This window comes from Natator depressus, chromosome 7, assembly GCF_965152275.1.
Source record: "Natator depressus isolate rNatDep1 chromosome 7, rNatDep2.hap1, whole genome shotgun sequence".
Taxonomy (NCBI): domain Eukaryota; kingdom Metazoa; phylum Chordata; order Testudines; family Cheloniidae; genus Natator; species Natator depressus.
This window is the reverse complement of record NC_134240.1, coordinates 57,483,032-57,494,312: the sequence shown is the minus strand read 5'-3', so window position 1 is coordinate 57,494,312 and position 11,281 is coordinate 57,483,032. Positions and strand designations below refer to the sequence as shown.

Sequence of the window (11,281 nt, the reverse complement as noted above, 5' to 3'; positions counted from 1 at the left end):
CAGGGAGGGAAACCTGATCTGTGGCAATTTGGGAGAGTCGGTTAAACATCATCTTGGGGGGAGAAAGGAGCCTGTCCCTTCCCCCCCACCCCACCACGTGCACAATCCCCTCCCAGTTGGACAGGCTCGGCCTGAAGGGTGAGCAAGGGAGGCCACCACCCAATGTGCCATGCTTGGGGGGTGCTTCTGTATGCCTCCAGGGCAGGGGAGTCCCTCCTCCTGTTCCACTGCTGTTCCTGCTTCCTCCTCCATCCCCCCCCAACGAGCTGCCTGTGACGCTACACCCCATACTCTTCATAGAAATATGGTTATGATATGAATATGGCATGACTAAGATATACTTTATGCAGGATGGCTCATGTAAGATATCATTGGAAAGGTTACGATTTACTGAATGTGATTATCCAATTTGTATGCATGTATCCTTTCTGTATCTGAAGCTAGGAATACTGACCATGTATCTAGTCTCAGAGGGGTAGCCGTGTTAGTCTGGATCTGTAAAAGTGGCAAAGAGTCCTGTGGCACTCTTTTGACTAACAGATGTATTGGAGCACAAGCTTTTGGGGGTGAATACCCACTTTGTCGGATGCATGTAGTGGAAATTTCCAGAGGCAGGTATAAATATGCAAGCAAGAATCAGGGTAGGGATAATGAGGTTAGCTCAATCAGGGAGGATGAGGCCCTCTTCTAGCAGTTGAGGTGTGAACACCAAGGGAGGAGAAACTGCTTTCGTAGTTGGCTAGCCATCCACAGTCTTTGTTTAATCCTGAGCTGATGGTGTCAAACTTGCAAACGAACTGAAGCTCAGCAGTTTCTCTTTGAAGTCTGGTCCTGAAGTTTTTTTGCTGTAGGATGGCTACCTTTAAATCTGCTATTGTGTGTCCAGGGAGGTTGAAGTGTTCTCCTACAGGTTTTTGTATATTGTCATTCCTAATATCTGATTTGTGTCCATACATTTGTTGTTAAACCCTGTTTGTGCAATTTCTAATGGGGCGGGGGGGAAGTTGTGCATATCTCTCCTCACATTAAGGGAGAGGGTGAATTTTTATGAGCTTGTGCTGTGCAGATTTTTCTATACAGCGCAATATACCTTTGGGTCTGCTCTCCCAGGGAGGTGAGCACCTGAGTGCTGAGGCAAGTCCCTTAAACTGAGGCTTCCCAGAGCTGACTGTGTGTGTGTGCGTCTTTCTGCAGATGGGTGTGGCCCTGCCTGTGTATGTGCTAGAGGAGGCTTAAGAGCCTGGCTCAGCAAGACAGGGTAAAGGGGGCCCAGGCGGGCAGAACAGGCGAGCTCAGTGGTATCTCAGTGCATCAGGTGGCACCTTAAAGGGGACCAACCCATCACACCACCCCTGGCCAAGCTGCTCCAGACTGAGAGTCTGTCTGCTCTGCAAAGCTGATGGGGGCTGATGTAAGTGTGTCCCCCTCCCCCCCACCCATGTACCTAATCGCCACTGAGCTGGGGTTGGAGAACAGGGGGACCCTGTCTGCTGCTGGTGGCTTAGGAGTGAGTGCTGCCAACAGCAGCTGCTACCGCCTGAAAAAGCGTTCAGGCTCCTGAGTGCTCTGCTGAAAGAGAAAGCGCTCCCCCCCCCACCCCCCAACACACACACTTACACTTTCTCAAACCAAACCAAAAACTGAAATGGCACCCCACTGAGCAAGGAGAGGGCCACAGCTGGGCCATGGGCTCTGGCAAGATGCAGCCCCTGTGCAACTGCACGGAGCCCACCTTGAGTCACAGGCCGAGCGCCGGGCACCACAAGCTGCAGCTGCAGCAGCAGCAGTGCCGAAGCAAGAGTAGCAATACACCATATACCAGGGGTCTCAAACTCAAATAACCACGAGGGCCACATGAGGACTAGTACATTGGCCTGAGGGCCGCACCACTGACCATCCCCGCCCCCCAGCTGCCCCAGCCCCAGCCCCACCCCCACTCCACCCATTCTGTGAGGCCCCGCCCCTGCCCCTGAGGGGTGCAGGGTGTGTCAGGAGGCTCAGGGCAGGGGATTGGGGTGCAGGAGGTGTGTGGGGTGCAGCAGGGGGTTTGGCTGCAGGAGGGGTTCGGGGGGTGGGATTAATCACAGTTTTAATTGCACTGTTAATAATAGAAGACCAGTGCCCTGGCCCCCTATGGGCTCCCCCTTTCATCACCCTTCACCACCGTGGGCTCCCGAGGCTGGCCAACCCTCCTCCACCTCCAGGCCCCACTGCCTCCCCCCAGTGCTTAATTTGTACACAGGGGTCTGTGTGCTCCGGGCTGCTCCTCCAGGTATCTCCCCCAAAGCTCCCATCGGCCAGGGCAACACACGGATCCCTGGGCCCCCTCTCCCCCAGGTCCCTGCCGCTTCCGGGGCAGGGAAGGGAGGGAGGGAGCCTGCCGGAGCCACTCTAGATAAATACTGGGAGGGCGGAGGGGCTGCAGGGAGCTGGCGGTCCAGAGTAAATAACCCCGCGGGCCGCGTGTTTGAGACCCCTGCCATATACCATGCCACCTTCCTTCTGCGCTGCTGCTGGTGGCAGCGTTGCCTTCAGAGCTGGGCGCCCAGCCAGCACAGGCTGCCCAGTGCTTCATTTGTGCCAGGGCTGAGCCCTGGCACCTCTTTCAATACAAATTAAGCACTGGGGGGAGGCAGTGGGGCCTGGAGGTGATGGAGGGTTGGCCAGCCTGGGGAGCCCACGGTGGTGAAGGGTGATGAAAGGGGGAGCCCACAGGGGGCCAGGGCACTGGTCCTCTATTAACAGTGCAATTAAAACTGATTAATCATGACTATTTTTTTTAATCTCATGATTAATTGCAATTTATTTGACAGCCTAATACACACACACTACGGTGGTGTCTAAGAGTTCCAATTGAGATCAGGTCCCATTGTGCTAGACTGAGTGCTGCACATAGCAAGAGAGTCTCTGCTCCAAAGGTCTTACAGTCGAAACGGAGGAGGATGGGGAGTCAGAGGCTGAATGGACTCCTCCTCACAGAAGTCTGCTATAGCACCAGGAATTAAATCCAGATTGCTTGAGTCCCCGTCCTGGGTCTCCTTACCCACAAAGCCATCCTTCTTCCTACAGCAATCCAGTTTAGCTCCCAAGATGAAGGGCACTAGGATAGTACACGGTAGTGTTATTTTTCACTACAGTGCAAGCACATAAACCATGTGCATTTATAAAAGGCGTAGCAGCTTTTACACTGAGATGGTAAGTGACAGACATTTCTCACATTGTCCTTGGATTTATTTGTTTGGAAGTTGCTCTGTTGAGGTTCTGGGGTTGGTTGGTTTGTTTGCCTGAGATAGCATATCACCGTTTTTAGCAGGGTCTCTCGGCTCGGGAAATATCTCCTCTGCCATGGAAATATCTGTATCCTAACAACTACACAAAACAATAGTGAAGTGTGACTAACTGTGAATGGCAGTGCACTGCTGACAAGCTCTGACCATTAACATTTTCCTTTGTTGAGCTCAGCAGGCGAAATGCAGCTAACAGAAGCCGTCTGCTGTGCTGAGTGCTCACAAGGATTTCATTGTGAGCGCACAACAGAAAAAGGAGGGTGGCTCGCTCAGAAAATACAACCTTCTGTGTCGGATTATTTCCTTACACGTTAATTGTGGGGAAGTGTCTTTAGAAACATGATGCTTTTTACGCTCAGCTCCTTGAGGTCTGGCACCGCAGAAGGTGAAATAATTGAGATGAATAGGGCCAAAATCTGCCCTCCGATCTTGTTAATGTCGTTAGGTTTGCATGGGTGTAGCTGAGGGCAGAAATTAGCCCATGTGTATGTAACTGAACCCACTTGGGATATCAGTGAGGTTTCAATGCAGGATCTTGTGTGCTAGAAGACGAGATAAAGGTGTAAGGGTGATGTGCTCATTCCTCCCCTAGACAGAAGATGTAGGAGACTCGCTAACAGCTTACGTGGAGCATTTACTAGAAGGGGATGAAGACCATGCAATCCCAGAATGGGTTACATATGGCTGACAGCTCATGTCACCCCACTTCTCCCCACTCCCCCCAATTCAGTTAACAGGAGCATGCTTAGCTCTAGCCATTGCACCTGCTGTGCTTGTCTGCAATGTGCCTAGCACGCTACTTGCACTAGGAAAGAGGAAAACAGGGTAAACAGGGCTCCATCCTGCCTGTCCTCCCAAGAGTAGTGCCCTCCCACAACCATACTGCCACACTGCTCCTAGGAGAAAGGGGGAGTCGGGGCAAGGCGTATGCTCATGCACATGAGTGTCTGACACAGACTTGGATACAGGGCACCAAGACAATTCCATCCCAGTGCTCAGTGTGACGGGACAGCCTTCCCCTCATTGCAGCATGAGGAACTAAGCAACCCGGTCCATGGGTCGACCCTGTAATCTGCACCCAAGCCCCTGCCTCATGGAGCCCCGTGGGATGGGAGTACCTTTGGCGTAATACAAACCGAGCAACATAGCTCAAAACTCCCATTACACGCCTTCCTCTGCAGCAGGGGGCGTGGATCATGTGGGCACGTCCCGCCTGATCGATTCCCTGCCATCTTCGGGGCTTCAGGCACTAATGGCACCTCGGTCTCTGCCTTCTTTGCCTGTGGCTCACAGTTTAGTCTCCTGAGGGCTGAAATGCTTTGTCATTTCGCTCAGCACAGGGGTGTCTGGGTGAAATGTAATGGCCTGTGTTATGCAGGAGGTCAGACTGGATGATCTAATGGTCCCTTCTGGTCTTAAACTCTGTGAAATCAACAAGCATCTCAGTGCCCTAGACATTGCTGATTGTGTCAAGGCATTCTGGCTGCTGTGGTGGGTTATTCCCACTTTACAGATGGGGACCGGAGGCACAGAGAGATGAAGTAACTGGGCCAAGCTCACACAGGAAGTCTTTGAGAGACTCCGGAATTGAGCGCCCTAGCTGGGATCCCAGCTCACTCCCTTCACCACAGACTAGCCTTCTCCTCTTTGTGGTGGGACAGAAGTTTGAGAGCTAAAACATTCAAACCAATGAGCAGTGAATGAGGAGTAGCAAAAATGTGTTACACCTTGTCAAACTTTCAGGATCCATCATCACAATACAAATACCTGGTGGTCACCCAGATATTCCTAAATAGCGGAGAATATAAGCCTAGAAATAGCAGCGGAGCAAAGCAGAAGGGGGCCCATTCAGTTGCAAATCTACTAGCATTTGTGAAGCCCTGAGGCCAGGGCACTGGACTCTGAATCAGAAGACCTGGATCCTACCTCTAGCTCTGCCCCAACATGCTTTTTGACGTAAGTCACTTCATCTCTCCATGCTTGGATTTTCAGTAATCACTCTTCAGTCTAGCAGAGAAATGTCTCGCATAATCCAGTGGCTGGAAGTTGAAGCTAGACACATCAGACCGGAAATTAGGTGGAGGTTTTTAACACTGAGAGTAATTAACCAAAGGAACAAATTACCAAAAGTCATGGTGGATTCTCCATCACTGATAACTTTTAAATCAAGGTTGGATGTTTTTCTAAAAGATCTGCTCTAGGAATTATTGTATATGGAAGTTCTATGGCCAATGTTACACAGACAGACTAGATGATCATGGCTTTAGAATCTATGAAATGAGAATGATGACACTTAACCAATCCTGATGAAAAGACATAACTACAGTTACCAAGTTATAGGCTTCCCTAAAAGAAGATCCTTAACTGGTGTAGATGAGTGGCCCCATCGAAGTCAATGGAGCTGTGTGGATTTACAATTGATGAGGACCTGGCCCATCCGGTTCAATCAAAACAACGTGAAAAGAAAGTTAAGGTTGCCTAGTGATGAATTTAAAAAAAAAAACCCACTACAACTCCTAGCTGCAAATGCTGCAGCATCAGTATGGCAAGTGGTAGTGCTTTGGATTGTTACTGGAGAACACTGTGGTACTTTTTTTTAAATATAAAGGTAACATTTTTCAAACATAAAAATGTACAGAAAGCAAAGCAAAACCTACACTCAGTGAGTTAGAGAGTCTGTGCAGGGCAGTCAGAGCCATAATCCAAACCCCACTCACAGAAAAGAACCCTACTGTCTGCTCCTGAAAATATTGACGTTTGAAATCCGAAGCACATGTGATGCATTAATGTGAAACAGGGATTACATACATGCTGCTCATTGCCCTGCAGCTCAGGAAAAGTCCTTATGTAATGAAGAACTGAAAGACTTACGAGGGAATCCAATGGACTGTTATCGTGTAAAAATACCAGCCCTCTCCAAAGTCAACTCACAGTTGCTCAAATATATGCCGGTATGTGTTTTGTTTTCCAGCAGGTCTGAGAGAGAAGGAGCCCCATTCATGTCAGCTCCTGGTAATCTCAGACCTACAGCTCAGGGTGTGTGAATGAAACAGTGACTTGGGAAAGTCACTGCTTTTCTTTCCAGTCAATTCTCAAACATATAAAACCCACTGCCAGAAAGCCAAATACACTCAAACAATGACAGTCAGTTTTGTCAATTACAGAAATGTTGTGTAGGCAACAAGAAGGGAATGTTTCATCCAACGAGGGGCTCCGGTTCTGGGTGTTTCTCCTGTCAGAAAAACCCCGAATCATTTCTTGATGCTTCGTATTTTTTCTATTAATAACCAGCTGAATCCCATAAACTTTAATCCCACGCCTGGCTGATGCCAGCAGTGACTCTCTTTAATCAACACCAAACGAGCGAAATAGAATAACAATGCTTGGCGCTTATGGGGTGCCAAACAGTTACTGTTGAAAATAGCACTTGAGCCAGCATAGATAGAGCAGCAAACCCAGCTTTCTCAGAGCCCTCTGCTAATGTCTTAACCGAGCAAATCTCCCAGTGACTTGGCCTGAAGTCAATGGGAGTTTTGCTTAGGAAAAAAGCTCTGAAGAGGACCTTCATACTAGAGAAGCTTTCAGATGTATCAGAATTAAGGCCCACTCCCAGCATTTTCTGAGGCCTTGGTGTTCTTAGTGTTTCCTGTCCCGTATATCATCCTATAGGGATGGTGGGACTAGGATATGATTACCATAAACAATACAATCTTCTGCTTCTGTGAGGTCTTTGATCATGGCAGGGAAGTCACGGACTGGATGTGGGACATGCTTTTATAAGCTTGGATACAGTTTGCATCTGTGTAGCAGAGTGAGGGGCTATTTTGGGTCATTCAAATTTCTGTGGCAAGGCTGGTAGGACCAGGTGTGCTTCTGTATTGTGCCGAGCCTTTGGAGAACCCACAGGATCAACAGGGCTCCTTGATATGGTGTCTGACAACACTAGGGACTTGTGCTCCCTATTCGGCAATAGTCTAGATCAGTGCTTCTCAAGCTATCTGATGTAGGGGACCGACAATTTTTTTTCCAATGTGTGCGCAGACCAGCAGCCGATGGCTCGTGGACCGGCACCACCACTTTCAGTAGCGCTGGTCTAGATCTCATGTCGTTTAGCTGCAGAGGCAAAGCTCTCCAGAGCCAGTCCCTGGAACAGCCTGCTTGCAGAAGATACAGGCAAGCACAATGCCTCTTCTGAGGCTAGGGTAGAACTCCTACGTCTCTTTTTCGGCTGTGCACCCTGTATTTCCCCAAGCTACACTGAGCCCAGTCCCACAACCATAGGCTCAGACTCTTGGTGCAAAGTGGTGGTCAGTGCTAGTATTTCCATATTTTCCCACTCAGGGCTACACTTTTGTCCTCCTCTAGTGGTGTCTGGGCTACACAGCTACGGCCATAGCTAACACAGCTGGGTTTTTAGCTCCCCTGCAAAGGTCTGAAAGGAGGAGTGAGTTCCCTGTATTTGCTTCTCCCTGTTTGCCCCTGAGTTACGACCAATGCACCTGCTCTCATCTGACAGCTATGAAGAGGGAGATTTGGGGAGGAAAAACAAGAAGAGCCTGTGAAGCACCAAAGAACTGCGTTTGTCTTGGAGTGCTTCCTTTGATGAGACAGGGACCGTGTGTGTCTCTCTCATTCTGAATTACTTCTGTCTAAGCCAGGATTCTAGTTGTTACTCAACAGGTGTGCTCTTGCTAAAACGAGATCACAATAGCCCCATAGCAACTTGCATGGCTTTCGCTATGGCATATATTAGTCCTTTTTAGGCTGGAGTTTTCAAAGGAGCTAAGGGAGGTAGGCCCAGATCCTGAGGTGCCCAACCCCCATAGGAATCAATGTAGGTGCCTAAATAACTTTGGGATTTTGGACACCAAGCTCCCCTTCAATTTCAGTAGGATTTGGGTGCCTATCACCCGTGGCCTCCTTTGAAAATGCCAGCTTAAAAAACAGAGGCATTGGAGGGAGCGCCCATGCTGGGCCTGAATCTGGGAGTCAGAGATCCAGTGCACGTGCAGCCAAGAGGACCAGTTCTGGGCAGCAGGGAGTAGCCAGCTTTCAGGAGACCTGAGCCAGCCAAGTCCACTTCTCCCCCCAAGAAAGGCTCCAAGGAAGTGGTGTCCAAGGCTCAGAAGAAGGGGGATAAGAAGCAGGAGTGGGAAGGAGAGTTATTCCATTTCCACATGCGAGGTGCTGAAGCAGGTTCCCCCGACACTGGCACCTCCGCATCGGGTATCATGATTCCTTTTGTCAGGGATGGTTTTGAGCACATCACCAAGGAGATGTTCCCTCTGATGCATTTCAACAAGGGCTCGACAACTGCTTCCTCAGAAGAACCACACAACCATGCATTTACTGCTGCCAGGGTTGCTAGCCAAACTAATCATGCCCAAGGCCACCAAAGCCATCACCAAGCTCATAAGCTCCAGGTAACCAGAAGCCCATGGCTAGTAGTGTTACGAACAATAAGAAGGAACTTTAAATAGCTTTAAATATATCAGGAACAAATGAAAGCCTAGCAACGGTACAGGTCTGCTACCAGATGAGGGTGGTAGAATTGTCAATTGTGATGCAGAAAAGGCAGTAGTATTCAATACAGCGTTCTGTTCTGCATTCAGAAAGAAGCAGGATGGTGTAGTCATATCTTGACATAATAACAAACTACTTTCCACTACATCAGTAACTAGGGAGGCTGGTAAGCAGCAGCTATCGAAGTTAAAACTTTTTAAATGTGCAGGACCCAAGAGTATCAAAGGAATTGGCCAAGGAAGTCTGAATCATTAATACTGACCTAAAAAATTCTTGAAATACTGGACTAGAGGATGACAAAAAAGGTTAGGAAAAAATATTATAAAGAAGTTATGAGCTTGAGGAAGGTATTGCTGGGGGAGATTCTCTGCCCTGTGTTACACAAGAGGTCAGTCTAGGTGAGCATAATGGTCCTTTCTAGTCTTAAAATCTATGAATCTGTGAAACCTGAGCTAAGGCACTTCACAGATTTTTTTTTCCCAATGTTGCTTCTAGTAACATATGCAAGAAAGAATGTAGGAAGGGAACAATCAGGGTGGTAAATAGCCAACTTTGTTGTAAAGCAAAGGGCAATTATAAATTGAAGAGAACTCTGTATTGGAGTTGGCTCATTCCCTAAACTATGATGGTTTATATCCCTCATAATTTTCCCTGGATGTTCTCATTATTCTTATAAATGTGTCTTTTTTTAATCCTAGTAAAATTTTAGTCTCCATGACATCTTGTGACAGTAAGTTCCAAAGGTTGTTTATTCACTATATACATTTTCCTTTGTTCACTTTTAAAAGTATTGCTTTTCAGTCTCCTCTTTCTTGTCCTGTGAGTCAGGGTTAACAGGAGTGCCCAGTTTACCTTCTCTAAACCATTCATCAGTTTGTAGACTGCTGTCCTGTCCCCACTTCCTTAAACCTTCTCTGAACTAAACAGTCCATATCTTTTCAGTCTCGTGCAAGAGTCACCCCAGCCCTAAAATCATTTTTGTGATTTGTCTGTGGACAGCTGATGAACTGAAAAAGAAGCAAAATTTGCCGCATCAGTGATTTGTTGTGAATTCCTAGCCCAGCTCTGCAAAAGACAAATGGAGGAGGAGAGAGACCCTCAGGGGCACAGAGAAGGAGGAGATACAGAGTAAGACCATTACAGAGTGCTGGAGCTGTAGAGGAGAATGCTTGTCCCACACCACTAACATTTGCCCTTGCTGGTGTGGGAGCTAAGTGTGGGGTGGGATGGGCAAAGTCCCACGTACAAGCGGGAGCAAGACAAGCTGTGGGCCACACACAAAGGGGAATCTGGTGTGGTGTGGCATGCATCTGAAAGGGGCCAGGATGGGACAAAAACACACTTGCAAGTGGGGGGTAGAGGCCTGGCCTGCGTACATATGAGGAAGGAGAAGACAGGGCCATGGCCCACATGTGAGGGGGTCAGGAGAGGGTCTGGCCTGCATACAGAGGAGAAGGAAAGGACAGGGCCACGGCCTGCATGCGAGTGTTGCCATCTTAGCTACTTTCTCACTAGATTTTGTGACATTTTGGTTTCCCTAGTGAGAAAATAAGTGTCCAAGTGACCCATGACAAATCTAGTGACTTTCACTGCCAATTAGTGTCTTTCAAAGAAAGAAGTCACCAATATCTATAGTCACAAAATCCTTCACAAGCAGCTTGATAGTGTTAATAAAATCCATTCCATGCTTTTCTTACTACATTCTGTTGCACACCAAGTCAGTCATTGCATCTCAATTGAGCATGTCCTCGGAAGGAATCGCATTCCAGGGCTGCTTGGGCTGAGATCGCTATAATCTGCAAGGAAAAGACATTTGTGGAAGCTAATTAAATACTTTGCTAAAGCCAGGCGCACTTTGGAGAGAGCAGCACATTAGCCACATTGTTTTTACCCAAATGTGTTCTTTCTCGCCTCTCCATAGTAGGTAGCACACCCTGTGATGCGGGGAAAGACGGCTAATGAAGCAGGCTGGGCAGGGGAGGCAGGTTAGCCGGCGAGGAGAGCCACACGGATGGAAGGTGGCGTGGGATGAGACAGGGCCATGTGCCTCAATGGGGCAGGGGGCACTGTGCCTCCAGGGATGAAGCCCTTACTACAGGATCAAAGGTGGAGCTCGCTTGATTTTGGCTCCCCTTTACTCCTTCCCTGGGTTTGGCCTGGGGTTAGCTGCCCAGCTCTTTTCAGAAATGAAACCCTGGAAGCATGGGGGGGGGGGGGGGAATTGGGAAGGGATCTGGCTAGCCAATTTTTAGTTTTAAATCTACTTTCTTAACTCCCTGCAGTGCTGAGCTCAGCTCTGTACACTGCAGCCCAGTACGGCTGTGGTTGGTTAATTTTAGCTGAGCTTTCTTGCCAGCCTGGACTGGAGCCGGCAAGTTGGTGAAAGGGAGAGCCAGAGCCCGGGGGAAGAGGGCATTTGCCTGAGCTCGGCACTACAGGGAGCGCCTGGGTGCTGTTCAGCGCTGCTGGGG

The 11,281-nt window shown here is 48.7% G+C and overlaps 1 pseudogene; it reads left to right on the top strand.

Moving 5' to 3' along the window:
- Window positions 1-7,780: 7,780 nt before the first annotated feature.
- Window positions 7,781-8,714, top strand: LOC141991325 (histone H2B 5-like; annotated as a pseudogene).
- Window positions 8,715-11,281: the final 2,567 nt, after the last annotated feature.